The sequence below is a fragment of the Urocampus carinirostris genome, chromosome 9 (assembly GCF_059441175.1).
Source record: "Urocampus carinirostris isolate Australia breed hairy pipefish chromosome 9, RoL_Ucar_1.0, whole genome shotgun sequence".
In the NCBI taxonomy this organism is placed as follows: domain Eukaryota; kingdom Metazoa; phylum Chordata; class Actinopteri; order Syngnathiformes; family Syngnathidae; genus Urocampus; species Urocampus carinirostris.
The window spans coordinates 16,561,075-16,576,275 of record NC_142357.1 but is presented as its reverse complement, the minus strand read 5'-3'; positions in this window follow the sequence as shown (position 1 = coordinate 16,576,275).

The window sequence follows — 15,201 nt, the reverse complement described above, 5'->3', positions numbered from 1 at the left end:
TTATTTTTTCAATTAAAATGGGAACTTCACCTTTAGACATCACATATATGAAAGAAAGGAGCTACAGCTTCTCTAAACTTATACTGTATATATTATATATTCAGGTGCTAATTTTTAAATTGTATGTCGCTGGGACTTTTATTTTAAGTAAAACAAGTTTGGGATGTGTTACCACAACGTTCTTTGGTTGATAAATGGTATCCTGCAAATAAAGATTTGGGAGTGGTTTTTAGCTTTGGCAACATCTAGAAGATCTGAACTGGCAAGTCTTTGTTTGACGCTTTATTTTCTATTGAGCTTTTCTAAGCATTGTCTCGCAGGCCAAATAAAATCATGAGGCGGGCCACCTATGGCCCTCAGACCACGAGTTTGACCAAAGTGGATAAAATACATAATGAACATAAATCTCTGGTCGTAAAACAGCGACCCAGAACTGATTAATCTGATCGCAAATTAAACTCAGACAACTTGACTGCCTAAAAGTCAATCAGAACTCTTACTAAGTTTGAAGGAGCAAGACTTGCGGCAAAGGTTAACTTTTCATTTAAATAGCAAAATTATGTGACTTAACTTTTAGATAAAAAACGAAAAGAAATAAATCATAGATTCGGTGCAGGAAGACAGAATCAAGTGGCAAACCTGATTGCTACCACTGCTCTCAAATATCTTAAAAAAAATGTTTTTCTAACAATAAACCAAAAATGAGAATCAATAAGAACATAAGTAAATTAAATGAGCTAAAATACTATTTTTGCGGGTCAAAAAAAAATGCTATTATTCAGATTAAAAGTATGTTAACTGTTTTGATTCTGGCTTCTTGCAAAACATTTAATTGTTGAATTTAACATTTGTGACATTTCATGAGGCAAAGACTGTCATGATTGCTGATGTGACTCACCTGTGCCCGCTCATTTGGCGCCAACCGCCTTGGGTTCTGATTGGCTCCCTCTCACTATTTGAACCCAGTCTTGTCAGTCCCCTGTTGTCAGTCCATCTGTGAACCTCAGTGTATACTAGGCAAGCCTTTTTCAACCCTGACTCCCACCTGTCCCGTTTTTGCTCCCATCTGTCTCAGTCAACGACCTGTTTCGATCCTGACTACGTCTGCTCTCCTGTCCAGGCTTACGACCTCTTTTTGTCCCCGACTACGTCTTCTCTCCCGTTCTGACTTACGACTTGTTTCCGACCCCGACCACGCCTTGCTCTCCCAGTCCCGGCGACAAGTTTGTCCATCCCTGACACCGCCATCGCTCGCTACAGAAGATCTACTCACGTGTTCGGATCAGAGTCCAAATCCGAGAGCGACTCGCTTCCCGCGTCCAGCGAACACCGGATCGTGGGCGCAGCCCTTCCTCTTTCTTTCAATAAAACTTGTGGTTGAAGTCACGCAATTGGGTCCTGTTTCCGTTCTGGTGCTGACAAAAGACAGCCAAATTGTGGTTTATAACCATCGTCAAGCAGATACAACACTTGTCTCAAAGGCAGAAGCTCAACGAAAGTTATTAAGCTTTAGTTTAATGGCGATGACAATATCCTCTCTGGAAGGAGCCTCCATATTGAACATTTACAATTGACTCACATTTTAAGGCTAAGGCCTCACAATATCATCCCACGGACCGAGTTTGGATTTTTTTTGTCCATTTCAGTAAAAGCTATACCAACTATTTTAGAACAAAACTAAATAGTTGACCAACCTGATGTCCAGACACATTGTAATTCTCAAGTATATTTTTGAATCTGTGATATTTTCAAATTTTGATAAAATAAATGAACTGAGGGCAGCACGGCGGCGCAGTGGTTAGCGCGTGAGCGGCACAGTTCTAAGGTCTTGGGAACCTCCTGTGTGGGTTCAAATCCAGCTACCGGACTTCCTGTGCGGAGTTTGTATGTTCTCCCCGTGCTCGCGTAGGTTTCCTCCGGGCACTCCGGTTTCCTCCAGGCACTCCGGTTTCCTCCCACATTCCAAAGACATGCATTTCAGGTGGATTGGCCGGTCCAAATTGTCCCTAGGTGTGAAAGAGCGAGCGATTGGCTGGCAACCAGTTCAGGGTGTCCCCTGCCCACTGCCCGATGATTGCTGGGATGGGCTCCAGCACCCTCGCGACCCTACTGAGGATAAGCGGTGCAGCTAATGATGATATGAACTGATAAAAATGCCAGAGCCTGTGACCTATGTCAACAATTAAATGTTGTCTCCCTCCTGCAGTTGCTTAGATTCATTTTTGTCCTCATTATTAAAACACAATGCGAGCAAAGAAAAATATATAGTATATACCTTTAGCTATGGGATGTCTAACCTTGAGAGGTCATTACATGTCCCCCATTCCGTTATACAAATACAAATCTGTCACATCACAGAAATCTACATTATTTTTAAAAGTCGGCATGTGCATCGTTGATCATTTGTCATTTTTGAATAACTTGAGCAAACTTTACGCCCAAGAAATATCCAGGAAAAGGTCAAAGGCAAACAGCACACCAAATGTGTATTATGATTTAAATTCTGATGACATTTCTTCTTACCAGCCTTACAGGTAAATAAGAGCGGTACAGCGCTCCTGCTGCTTGTGGTAGCAATATAGCGATACACTTCGAGCCTAAATGCATTCAAAGAGGAAAATCTATCTCCTAGCCTGCTGCACTCATTCAAAGAGCCACACCTGGCTCGTGAGTCATACGTTCTGGAACTCTTAGTTGGACTGAGTTCCCTTTAAACTAAAATGTTGTCAAATGCTTCCAAGGCTTTAAATAAGAAAGCCCAAACATCTGCTGGTTGCCAAATTCCCAAACACAGCAATATACAACTGACACATAACAAAAAAGAATGTCCAGTTTTGTGAATTTGAGGGTGTTAACTAAATATATTGGTTGCGTCCAAAACGTTACCACTATAAATATTCTCCTGCTGGTAACTTCCACACACACTAATGAGCCTTAGAGCACCAATGTCCAATTCATGGCCTAGGGGCCAAATGTGGCCTGCCGCATCATTTTTAGTGACCTGTGAGATAATGCTGAGAGAAGAACAGGAGAAAAATGAGCAGCTGCTGCATTACCCCAATAACTTGTTGTGTCACCAAAGCCAAGAGCCACTCGCAAAGCACCCACCGAAGCTGACTACCATTAGTCAACCTAAGGCTAAATTAAATATACCATATTAAAAAAAAATAGAATCAGCTTTTCAGGTTTTTTGGCTGGTCCACATTTGTCCCTAGGTGTGAATGTGCAAGTGAAGTTGTCTGTCTCTGTGTTCCCTGCGACTGGCTGTCAATCAGTTCAGGGTGTCGCCTGCCCACTACCCGAAGATAGGGTGTGCACCAACACCCCGCGACCATACTGATGAAAAGTGGTGACGATAATGGAAGTATGTATGTATGCCAGTGGTATATTTCAACAATTTTCCGATACAATGCATTTGATTTCCTGAGCTCTGACTTCACGTGGAGAAGACCAGTACCCTATCAAGCCAGTCACCCTTACGTGTTAACTAGTCAAAAAGGTTTTGAGCGTTTTAAGCCAAATTTTGGTAGTTTCTTGTGGACAATGGATTGGCTTTGTGTTACAGATGGATCCAGCAATGGTACAACAAATGGCGAGCAGCCAAAAATAATTTTGTTGAGATCCATTGTGCGTGGAATACTTTGGAAAATATCTACATGTTTGTGGGGAACAATACTACTCGTTCTGTGCCAAATTCGGAAAAAAGGGTCTTTTATAATCGCTTTGAATAGAAGTTCCCATATTCGAGGAAACATTTTGATATAAAAATAAAAAGCAGAAAAACGTAATAATTTAAATCAATCATGTAAATTTGTGTTTGTAACTTTGTTTGTCACCCTCTTGTCTGCGTTTATTTACCTGCGTTAAATAAATTATTTTGGAAATGAATTAAATATTTGTTTTGCTTTGCCTTTTTTACCGTGCGTTGGTAAAGATTACAAGCAATTCAATCTTAGTGAAGGAAAATAAATAATACAAATGCTTTATTATAAATGTTACATCCCTTAATCGTGATATAACTGTAGGCCCCAGAAAGGACCCCCAGATCTCCAGCTCAGGCACACTTTTTATGACAATTATTCATAAGTTGAGAATGTTTTTCAACTGTGGCCCCGAGCTAAAATGAGTTTGACACCCCTGCCTTACAGGTTGTCATTATGAATTTTATCCTGTTTTAAGCTGATTCTTCCTCACAACGGCCATGGATTGGTGAATAAATTATATTTTGAAGTATCCAAATTAGAACACTGCATAAATGAAAACATTAGTCTGACAACTCAATAAAGCGCGGCCAGAAGGCTTCATGTTGTTCCTTGGAGGACATGTCAACATGGCTGCCAACGACATCTTTAATAAACAATATCAGGATGATGTCTTTTTAGATTATTTTAGATACTTGCCAGGGCTGTGATTTGTGCAAGAGTCTGCTGCAATTGTGAATTTGGCGTCATTCTTTGACTGATGGTAGTGTCGGTGGGTGGGCGTCCCCGCTTCAGTGCGTTAAGATTTTCTCAGTAAAGAGATGCATTAATTACCACGGGGAGAAAAATAATCCATCAACCTCAACGCTGATTTTGTCCCAAAATTTCCAATCGCTGTGAGCAACGGCTCGTGTTTATCTGCCGCCATTGCCGCCTCTGCCTCGAAAAGGTTCGAGAACGTGGAGAGACTCTGAAGCGTAAAATGACAGAGTGTACACGTTTGTGGATTGATGGCAGGAGAGCGTGGCTCCAAAGTGTTAAGACGGGAAGGAAATCATAAATATAAAATGTCACATTCACAGGTGCAATTGCACAGCAGCTGAAGTGTTAAGGCGCATGCATATATACGCACAGTGTTCGTGTGAATTTCTATACGTTTCTGATGATTCACAGGCTGAAGTATGTTATTTGCCACTAGAGTGCATCTATTGAGTTCTTTCACCTCCACGGTTTTTATATTCTCAACGGTCGCTTTGTTAGGTACATGGGTTGAGTTCACTATCTGCAATTTGGCCACGAAATATCCCTTTAAACTTCGATCCAATGCGAGCAGGACATTTCCTGGCTCAGATCCTTACGGAATACAGTGCCGTGAAAAAGTATTTGCCCCCTTCCCGGTTCCTCTGTTATCTTTGCACATTTATTACTCACAAAGGTTTCAGATCATCAAGCACATTTTAACATCACACGGAGACAAACCAAAGAAAGACAAAAGGCTGTTTTGCAATTTTAATTAGATTTAATAAGGCACAAAAACAAAATCAAAACCTACCTGGGCTTATGTGAAAGTAATTGCCCACTGAATCTAATAGCGAGTGGGCCACCTTTGGTACCTCGTTGTGATGCAGCAAAGCAGCCCCAGTTAAGGTCAGCGTTTATGACTCCACTATAATGAGAACAAATAACATCCATGAGTGAGTTCCCTGGCAAAAAACTCTGCTGTCACAAAATAAAACCATTTGCAAAAGCATCTTGATTATCCTCAAGAGTTTTGGAGTAACATTTTGCGGACTAAGTCAAAAAATGCACTATTATTTTTTTATTTATCTATTTATTTTTATTTCACATCAACAACAGCATGATGCCATCGTTAAAGCATGGTCGTGGAAGTGTGATGGTCTTAGGTTGCTGTGCTGACTAGGGACCAGGACAACTTGTTGTGCTTGAAGGAATAATTAATTCTGGTGTTTACCAGGAGATCCTGAAAGATAACATCCAGCCATCGGTTTGTGCCCTCAACCACAAGTGCTCTTGGTTTATCCAGCAGGACAACAATTCAATACACACCAGCAAGTCCACTTCTGAATCACTCCAAAAAACAAAATGAAGGTTCTAGAGTGGCCAAGTCATATTCTGGATTTCAATACAATTGAGGTGCTGTGGTGTGACTTCAAACAGGCAGCTTATGCTAGAAAACCCTCCAACATAGCAGATTTGAAAAAAAAAAAAAAAAATGCAAAAACGAGCGTCGCGAAAGTCTTATTTCCAATTATCATACATAATTGAATTATGTTGTCACTGCCAAAGGTGGACCAGCTCACCCTAGAGTTCGGGGCACAATTACTTTTTTCACAAGACGAGTTTTGAGTTTTGGAATCAACATTTTCAAAACTGCATATGAATTTACTTGGGTTGTCGCTGCATGATATGAAAATTGGTTGACGATCTGGAACCTTTGTGAGGGATAAATGTGCAAAAAACACAGAAATCGGGGCGGGGGCAACTACTTGTTCACGGCACTTCGGTCGACTAGAGGTGGGTGGATTGATCAAAACACTAAATAAGTTCTTGGATCGTATCAATACTATTTTCCTGGGATCAATACTTCACTCGCCAAATTTTCTCAAAACGCCGATTTTCAACTTAAATCGAGCAGCCAATTTCTCTCATCCAGCGCCATTGACCGCTCTCTTATGCATGAGTTTTAGACTGACTCCCCTCTCTACCTGGCCTGCTGCTGCATCTGGCTTGCCAGGCAGGAGAGAAAGAGACAAATCTGCATTCTACCCTTGTCAAAAGCTAAATATAACAGAGGCAAATGAAAGGTGCAGCACCATGTGGAGTTTTTTTTTCAACAACAGAAAAGTTCATGGTCATGTGTCATTTGAGTGGTAACGTGGTCTACGACTGTGTAAAATTTACCCAAAAGAACGAAGACATTTTTCACCCAACAGAGAGCAACGGGCAGCAACCAAAAATTTCAACTTGCGAAACTGTTGTTTAACAAAAAATCCAGGTGGGCTTTTTTATTACATTGTTGTTTTTTGTTTTTGTTTTTATTTCACTCTTTGGACTTTTGTTTTGAAAAAATTGTTTCACAAAAAAGGTATTTTGTTTTTATACCATTCAAGGTTTTTAGATTGCATAGTTGACATGTTGACATTGGTTTATTTGTATCTTCTTAAATTGTTGCGTTTTTATTCCACCCCTGACATTTAAAAATAAATAATCGGATCGGTATGGACCGATACTAACATGTATTTACTTTGATCGGATTGAATCCAACATTTCCAGTATTGCCCAACCCTAGAGCCAACTTTTCATTATGGGAATTCTGTCTCTTTTTGGCTCATCTTATTTTTTCTAAATGATTTATTACCAATTATAATAATAATAATAATAATACAATATGCACATAATGAATTGTTAGTTAATTTTATCATTTCAATTGACAATGAACTTTTAGCGAATTTAAACTTTCAAGTTTATAATACTAAGCAATTTTAAAGTCAATTAACACAGAATCCCTGAAAAAAAACACAAGTTGACAAAACGTAAAGTACAAATATTTAATTTTCATTCCAGCAACAAATAAAGTATGAAATACAATAAATAGTAAAAGTTTTTTTTTTACCCATGGCAAATATAAAGTGAAACACTGAATCCCAAACAGACACCTCATCTCATCTCATTAGTTACACCGCTTATCCTTAGTAGGGTCGCGGGGGGGCTGGAGCCCATCCCAGCAATCATCGGGCAGTGGGCAGGGGACACCCCAAACTGGTTGCCGGCCAATCGCAGGGCACACGGGGACAGACAACTCACTCGCTCATTCACACCGGCCAATTCACCTGAAATGCATGTTTTTGGGATGCGGGAGGAAACCAGAGCGCCCGGAGGAAACCCACGCAAGCACGGGGAGAACATACAAACTCCGCACAGGAAGTCTGAAGCTGGATTTGAACCCACGCAGGAGGTTCCCAAGACATGAACTGTGCCGCACATGCGCTAACCACTGCGCCGCCGTGCTGCCCCCAAACAGACACAGGATATATAAATCAAAATATAGATCTACAAAAATAAAAAGTAAAATACAAAATAAGTTTGGCTTTTTACACACTCAACAGATTTGGAGTCCTAAAAAACGAAAAAAAAAACCAAAAGAAAAACATCAGACAATTAAACTAAAATTATGAACTCTTTAGTGCCATAAAAAACTATAAAAGTAAACAAATGCATTCACTATTAGATATGTATCCCGCTTCGACACATAGCCCCCTAAAAACATGGACACATATATAGATTAAATGTTTAAAAGAAAAAGGAAAAGATCAGACAGAAATTTGGCATTTAGAAAGTGCCTCAGCTTTGAAAGAAAGATTTGGCTTATTCTGTCCTTTTTCTTTATTGTAATATAATTCAAATATGTCAAAATTTGTCTCCTTTTCCTCCTTCGAATCGCGTTTTTTTTTTTTTAATTTTTCATACATTACTTTCGGGTTGTCTTCGTGTTGTACTCCAGGTTGCCGCCCCTTCCCCCCTCTGCTCAGTGCGTAACGCAAGAAGACACATAGCTGACGCCACTCATATTGACTAGTCTCCAGCGCCTTCAAGAGAGGGGGAAAGAGGAAGACAGATAGAGAGAGCGTCTTGAGGGGAGCCAGCTCCTTATTGATGGGGAGCCTGCTCTTGACCGCTTCAAAGAGCCGGCTAACAGAGCCATTTTGATTACAAACAACCCATTACTACTTACTTTAACTTGAATGTCAAATCAAAACCACCTTAACCTGTCTTAAAACCTGACAGCTGGCTTCAAGCCCAACTACAAATGGGCTTATGCCATGCTCTCTGCCTCTTTTCCTTTTTTCGCCATCACAAGCGCTTTGATACACAAGGCAGGTGGAGAAAAGACGGCGAAGAAGCTGGCACCTGAACACAGCCTTGCTTTACAGAAGCCCACCAAAGAAAGACAGAGGGGGGGAAAAAAGGCTGAAAAAAATCAAGCGTCAAGCCGTCTCGTGCTGAACACTTGTGTCGGGCCCCTCGGGGTAGGTGCCAGGGAGTGGTGCATGCTGGGTGACGAGATCGGCAAACATTCACGACATATTAACTTGAATCTAAGCTTGACTTTTTTGGAAGCGTTGGATGTGCAAAAAAATCCATTCAATTCAAAGCTGTTTTCATCATTCAGTTTTAAAAGCTCAACATATTGTGCCATTTATTTTGCCCTTGGAATTGAATACAACAAATGTTTGCGAACGTCAGTAGCGATATTGAGGGAACACAGAACTGCTAGTGTTATTTTAACACCCAAGATAGGGAATGATTTTCATTTGTTCCCAAAAAGTAGTTCAATTGTAAAAATCCCCGAAGTAGAAAAATTAAATTAATTTATTTATTAGATAACAGTAACATATAAAATATACAACTGTAAGAAAATAACAATTACAAATCTGCAAATAAAACACATACTATGAAATTGCACTTGAATGAATGATTGGTCTTTATTGTCATTATACAATAGTAAAATAAAATTGGAGGGCTTCTCCTTTTAGTGAAAGGAAGATGTAGGGACCGCATGGCTAGCTGCCCGCTAGCATCAAGTACCCTCGGATTGAGCCAGGTCACCATGGTGAAAAAGTACTACAGTCACAATTGTATCGTTTCCCACAAGTTGTAGAACACGGTCATCCGTTTAATGGGTAATAGATCAGGTTTTGGTGTGATACAGGTTAGGAAGGGGTGGCTTGTGTGGGTTGTAGACATAGCCACAGAAGTGGGCTGGATCAGCGCCATGGCTTTTACTTGCTCTTGCTCTTTATGAATTTATTTCCAATGGAATGAGCCGCTTAAACACTAGTTCACGCCTTACTTTGCAGTTTGTTTGACTTGTGCGCCTGCTTGGTTTTTGACCGACTACGCTTATCACAGCACTTTATAAGCTGAAATTAACGTTTCCTTTCTTTAATTGTGTATTCCATTAAGTTACACAAAAGCAACTAAATGAAAATAAGTTATAACTGAATGCATTATACCAAAATGGTTAAACATACGCAGTACATTTTTTATAATACTACATTTATTACTATTATTGGTTATTATTTGAATTATTTTTTATCTAAACTTTCTCGCATGTTTCTGAGAACCTCATTTAGGTTTTGAACAAAGAAAATGCGTCATTTCATTTTGAAAACTTTGACGTTTTGATCACTGTGAGGATTTGCCTTCGTCTTTCCCTCCAATTAGTGTTATGGATGAGTTGCATCATCAGCATAGGCAAGCAGGCAGTCTGACAGCCTAGCAGGTTGCCATTGGACATCGGAGTCCTTAATGAAGGAAAAGGAAGGAAGGAAGGTGCAAATCTTTAACATCTCTGAGAAGTGATGGTGCGGCATGGTGGATGCCGTCTCCGGGCGCAGCTCATTAAGGCGTGGTAATCCGTTAGCCCTGCCAATCATTAGCTGTGCTAAACAGTTGACGGCCTGGGAAGCTGTAGGCGCAAAGGCGCCACGACGACGACTCTTGCGATTTGGACCTCATTAACTGGGAAGAAGTTTCCACGAATTTGTGTGTTGAATGCACTCGTTCGATCACTCGCTAGCATCAATATCAATCATTGCAGCTCCAAAACTTCTAGCGGCGGTTTAAAATCATTTAAATTACCACAAAAAAAGTGGATCCTTTTGTTTTGGTTTTAGGAAAAGCAAGACAAGGCCTCTATATTTCTGTAGCATGATTCCCTAGCAATAAAACTGTCAGGTTCCGACGTGGCTGGTGAAGCAAGTCCAATAAATGTGGACACAGAGGAAGATATTTACAAATCTATGAATAAACGTGACGATGTATATTTCGGAAGTGACTCGGCCTGTGCATGAATTGGTTGAGTAATGAAAGTGTGGGCTTAACAAGGACAGAGTAGGGAAGGAAGTCAGGCTTCAGTATGAAACGGAAGAAATGGCCCCTAGTTTTCATTGCATTGTAAAATAATGTGCAAACGCTTACGAAAAAAAAAAAAAAAAAGAATAACTTACTTGTTAGGTACCAGGATGACACTGTCCTCTAATCTCACAGTCTGGACCTTTGTTAACAATCATGCTCATAATGACTGTGCCGATAGCAGTAGTACTCAGATCATTTTGTTCAATGTTGATGGTCTTTGTGCCATGTTGATGGTCTGCTTGTGCTTGTTTTCTAATTACTGGATACCCGTTTTTTGCCTGACTGCAGTCTTCTTGTATCCCGCCAGCCGTGAATGTTAAGAACTGACTTTGTAAATTAGTTCAAAGAGCCTTTTTATATGTTTTCCACTGTGCCTACTTTTATTCTCGATGTTTCGGCAATTGACTATATAACGCTGGAGAAAAGGAGGCGGGGGGTGTAGGAAGCGGTGGATGTTGAGTCATTTCACGCGTGTTCTAATTGCTTTCTTTTATTTTATGAAATGTACTGTTTCAAATGTAGTCCAAATGCGAACCCAAACCCGCAAAAAGATAAAAATGGAAGAGTTTTTTGAGCGCGTCTAAGAAACTTCTTATGCACAACAAAAAGGGCCGCAATAATGATTTCAGCCAGATAGCGTCATCCAGTACAATATTTTGAAGTTACAGACACCACCTTTAAGGACAGTTTAGATGTTTTGGTTCACAAAGGTACCATTATCACTTTATGACGTATTTTCCAAGCAGTCTATTTACTGTCTACTTGTGTGTCTTAGTGTAGTGTGCCCTAGCATAGTGTTTTTTTTATTTTCTAGACCAGGGGTAGCGAACGAGTTTGACACAAAGAGCCGTAATTTTTAACTCTGAGAGTCAAAGAGCCACAACACGCACTGACCTGCCATGACAGACAAACACACACAATTAAAAACATTATTTGCCATAACACACTCCTCTCCTTACAATACAAGTATTGTTCTTGTGTTGATTCACCCTCCACCCTCAATACACACAAAAATAACTAAACATGAAACAAGGCAATGAGCCACAGTATATAGAAAATATGATGAGGCAAAGAGCCGCATTCTTATTGGCCAAGAGCCACATGCGGCTCTAGAGCCACGTGTTCGCCACCCCTGTTCTAGACTCTTAGGGCTGAGAGAAACATAATTTCAATTTTATGTTTATGTTGCAGAATTGACTATAAAGCTGACTTTGACTTTGATAATGAACAAAAGCTAATTTGAAAATTTATTTGTTTTCAAATGACGTTGACAATATGCGTGTTTTGGAGGTGTAACTTATTCAAATAGGGTGATTGCAATCAACAGAATTGTTTACAAGATCCTGCCAGCCTGCTAAAGAGCTCCTTATCTGTATCAACAAAGTTAAACAAGGAAACCTCACAAAACATGAACAAAAATATCTCTTTTTGCTACTCTCAGGACAATACTGTGACTTGTGATATTATTTTTCTACCAAACATCTCTATATAAGTGCCTGCAAGAAGCCTTGGAAGGGTGACAGTAGCTCCGATGTGAGCCCAGCAAGACATTTGGTGGGTGGGCCATCTACTGCAGGATGAGGCTTCTGTCTTTCAGCCTTCTTTTATTTATGAGTGCGTTTAGAATAGATGTCCTCTGGCCCCCGCAGAGCAAAATGGCGCCGCCCCCTGTGCTCATTAGGCTGCACCCTGAAGAGGCGTGCACTGCAGCTTCGTCAGATAATACATGGGCTGCAATATGAAAAAATAAACGGATGTGTGAAAAGCAAAGTGAGAAACATCTGCCGCGCATACTGAAGTTACGATGAGGAATAAAAATATAGTTGTGGTGTCAAAAAGACAAGCTTAGAGAATAATTAGATGCAAGAAAGAAAAACAAAAACTTTGGTGATAAAAATGATTCAGGGATTTGAAATGACATATGTGATAACCAAAATTGCAGAGGTTAAGGACCTTTTCACAAGATATTTACTGTATATTTGACGCTATGCTTTTGAGTAGCTGATATTTTCTTAAACTTGCTCTGAATCCTGACATTTATTTATCAATAGAATTAAATAGTGTTAGCACAAACCTTTTGCTTGAAATAAAAACATGTTGGGAATACATTTACCCAACATTTGAACATCCTCATAAGTGGAATCTTTTCATAAAACAAACATTGTGGTTAAAAGAGTGTGTCCAGTTGGTTATCAGGTTAGTGGGAACCAGGCCCTCCTGCTAAAAGTGAAATCATGCAAAGTATAAAAGCCCAATTAGTGACAAACTTACTTCAAGATGACATATTTACTGAAAAAAAGTATGCGACTGTAGCAAAATAATTAAAGATCTACGAATAAAAAAACAAAACAAAGTACTGCAGTTGAATGAATGGTCTTTATTTTCAAAAGACCAACAGAATTAGAGGGCTTCTCCTTTCAGAGTAAGAAAGCAAGTTAGAGGGCAACAGGCTAGGTGCACGCTAGCATTGGCTATCATTGGATTAAGCCAGATCTCTGCAATAATTAAAATACAACCATCCCGAAAGGAGCAGTTTCCCAAGAGTTGTAGCTCCAGGTCATCAGTTTCAAGGGAAATTGATTGGGTGTTGAGACCAGATACAGGCTCAGTAGGGGTGGCATAAGACCATTTTTATACCCTGGCTGGAGCAACAGGCCAGACCTCCAGCCTTGCTATCAGTTTATCTCCCGACGCTGCCTTAGTTGCTTACCGAGCCCATTATTAATCCACAGAGCACCGGCTGGTGATCACCATCTCTTTGCGCTCTTCTTGAACTATTTAACTAATTTCATTGTTCAATGTAACAAGCCACTAAAAGCTATCTGTTGCCATGCTCCGCAGCTTGCTTTTGTGACCACTTGTGCGCCCACTCTGCTGTGTGATTTACAGTTTGAATCAGCCATCACAGTCCTACGCACATGCAGTCACAACTACCCAAGACACAAAGTTCTCCTTAACCTGCCCCCGTGATAACATTTGCTGTCTGCTCGCACAATGCATGCTATGATATACATTACAATAGACAAATCACTTCAAGCACAAAATTACAAAGGGTCTCTGTATGTTCTCGTATTTGCTTTGAGTTCACTTAAATGGTCACGGTTGCCCATGACGCCCAATTGGCCCCGCCCGTTTGGTGCCAGCTGCGGCTCGTTGACTAATTGGATTCCCTCCTCTTTAAGCTCAGTGCTCTCACTCATTCTTTGTCAGTCCGTCAACGAACTTCTGCACCCGCTAGACATGGGTTTTGACTCCGGTTTACTGCTTGTGATTCCTGTCCAGTATCGTTCCCTTCTATTTTGTCCTGTTTAATATCGATCTCCAGTTTCGTTCCAGGCTATTTTGTTCTGTTGTTATCAATATCCAGTGTCCGGTAGGGTTCCCGTCTAGTTTGCCCTTTTTAATTTCGATCTCCCGTGTCTGGAATCCTTTCTGTCTATCTCGTCCTGCTTGTTATCGGACTCCAGTCTCCAGTGCCTGATATCAATCCTGTCTGTCCGGTCCTGTCCGGTATCGACCCCATCTGTCCGATATCTGCTTGTGCAATTGATATCAATCTCGTCGGCTTCTGGCTTCCTGTCATTCCACACCAGACTGCTGCCTTACGTCTTCTGCCCAACGATCGCCGGATCACCGGCGTTTGAGTTAAAGTGCATGACTAGCCCCATTTCCCGCAGAGTAAAGCTTGTGTGAGAAATGTCACGCATATGGGTCCTCCTCTTGTTCCGTTTCTTGACAATTTTAATTAAGGTTGAACAAAAAAATAAAAGCTACTGATAAAAGTCCGACCATTATCTAAATTGATCATTAAACTCATTATGTTAATAAACTGTTTTGTTGTCTACAGGATTTAATTATTCAAATCACATTAGAACTTTTCTGTGGCCCCTGAGATAATTTGTATTCATTATTGTTTTATACGCCAAAGTTCAATGTAAATATATGATTACTGAATGTTATTTCTTCCTGCCGTGTTATTTTATTTCAGTTTATTGAATGTTAGAAAATTGCTTTTACTTTTTTCTTCGAAGTGATTTTATCCAACTTTTGTTAAAATGTAAAATATTGGCTACTGATTGTGCCTGAATAATACTGGCTTCTTTTATGTAATGATTTTACACAAACAAAGTTTGTCCTTTGTGCCTGTTGAAAATTGAATATCACTGAAAAAGACAAAAAAAAAATCCTTACTTTAGGTTCACTTGTCTGTCTATATGAGTGATTTTAACTTTTTTCAGTGTACGGACAGTAGGTTCATTTTTTTATTTGTTGATTCGATCCGTTTGATTTTGACAGCCCAGATTTAAATAACGACACATTTTTTTCTATATTAATGAGAAAAAAAACATCCTGTTCAGTAAATTAAGTAAAATGAAAGTTTTTAACGGTTTGAACAACAGATACCACAAAACGCTAATTTGTAGGTGATGATTATGAAAATAAAATACTGAACTTGCACTGATGATCAACTTTCTACCCTAATGTCTTGAAGACATGGTGTTCATCATATTGTTTTGTGTGTTTCAATCACAACACCCTTGGGTAAAACAAATAAATAAAT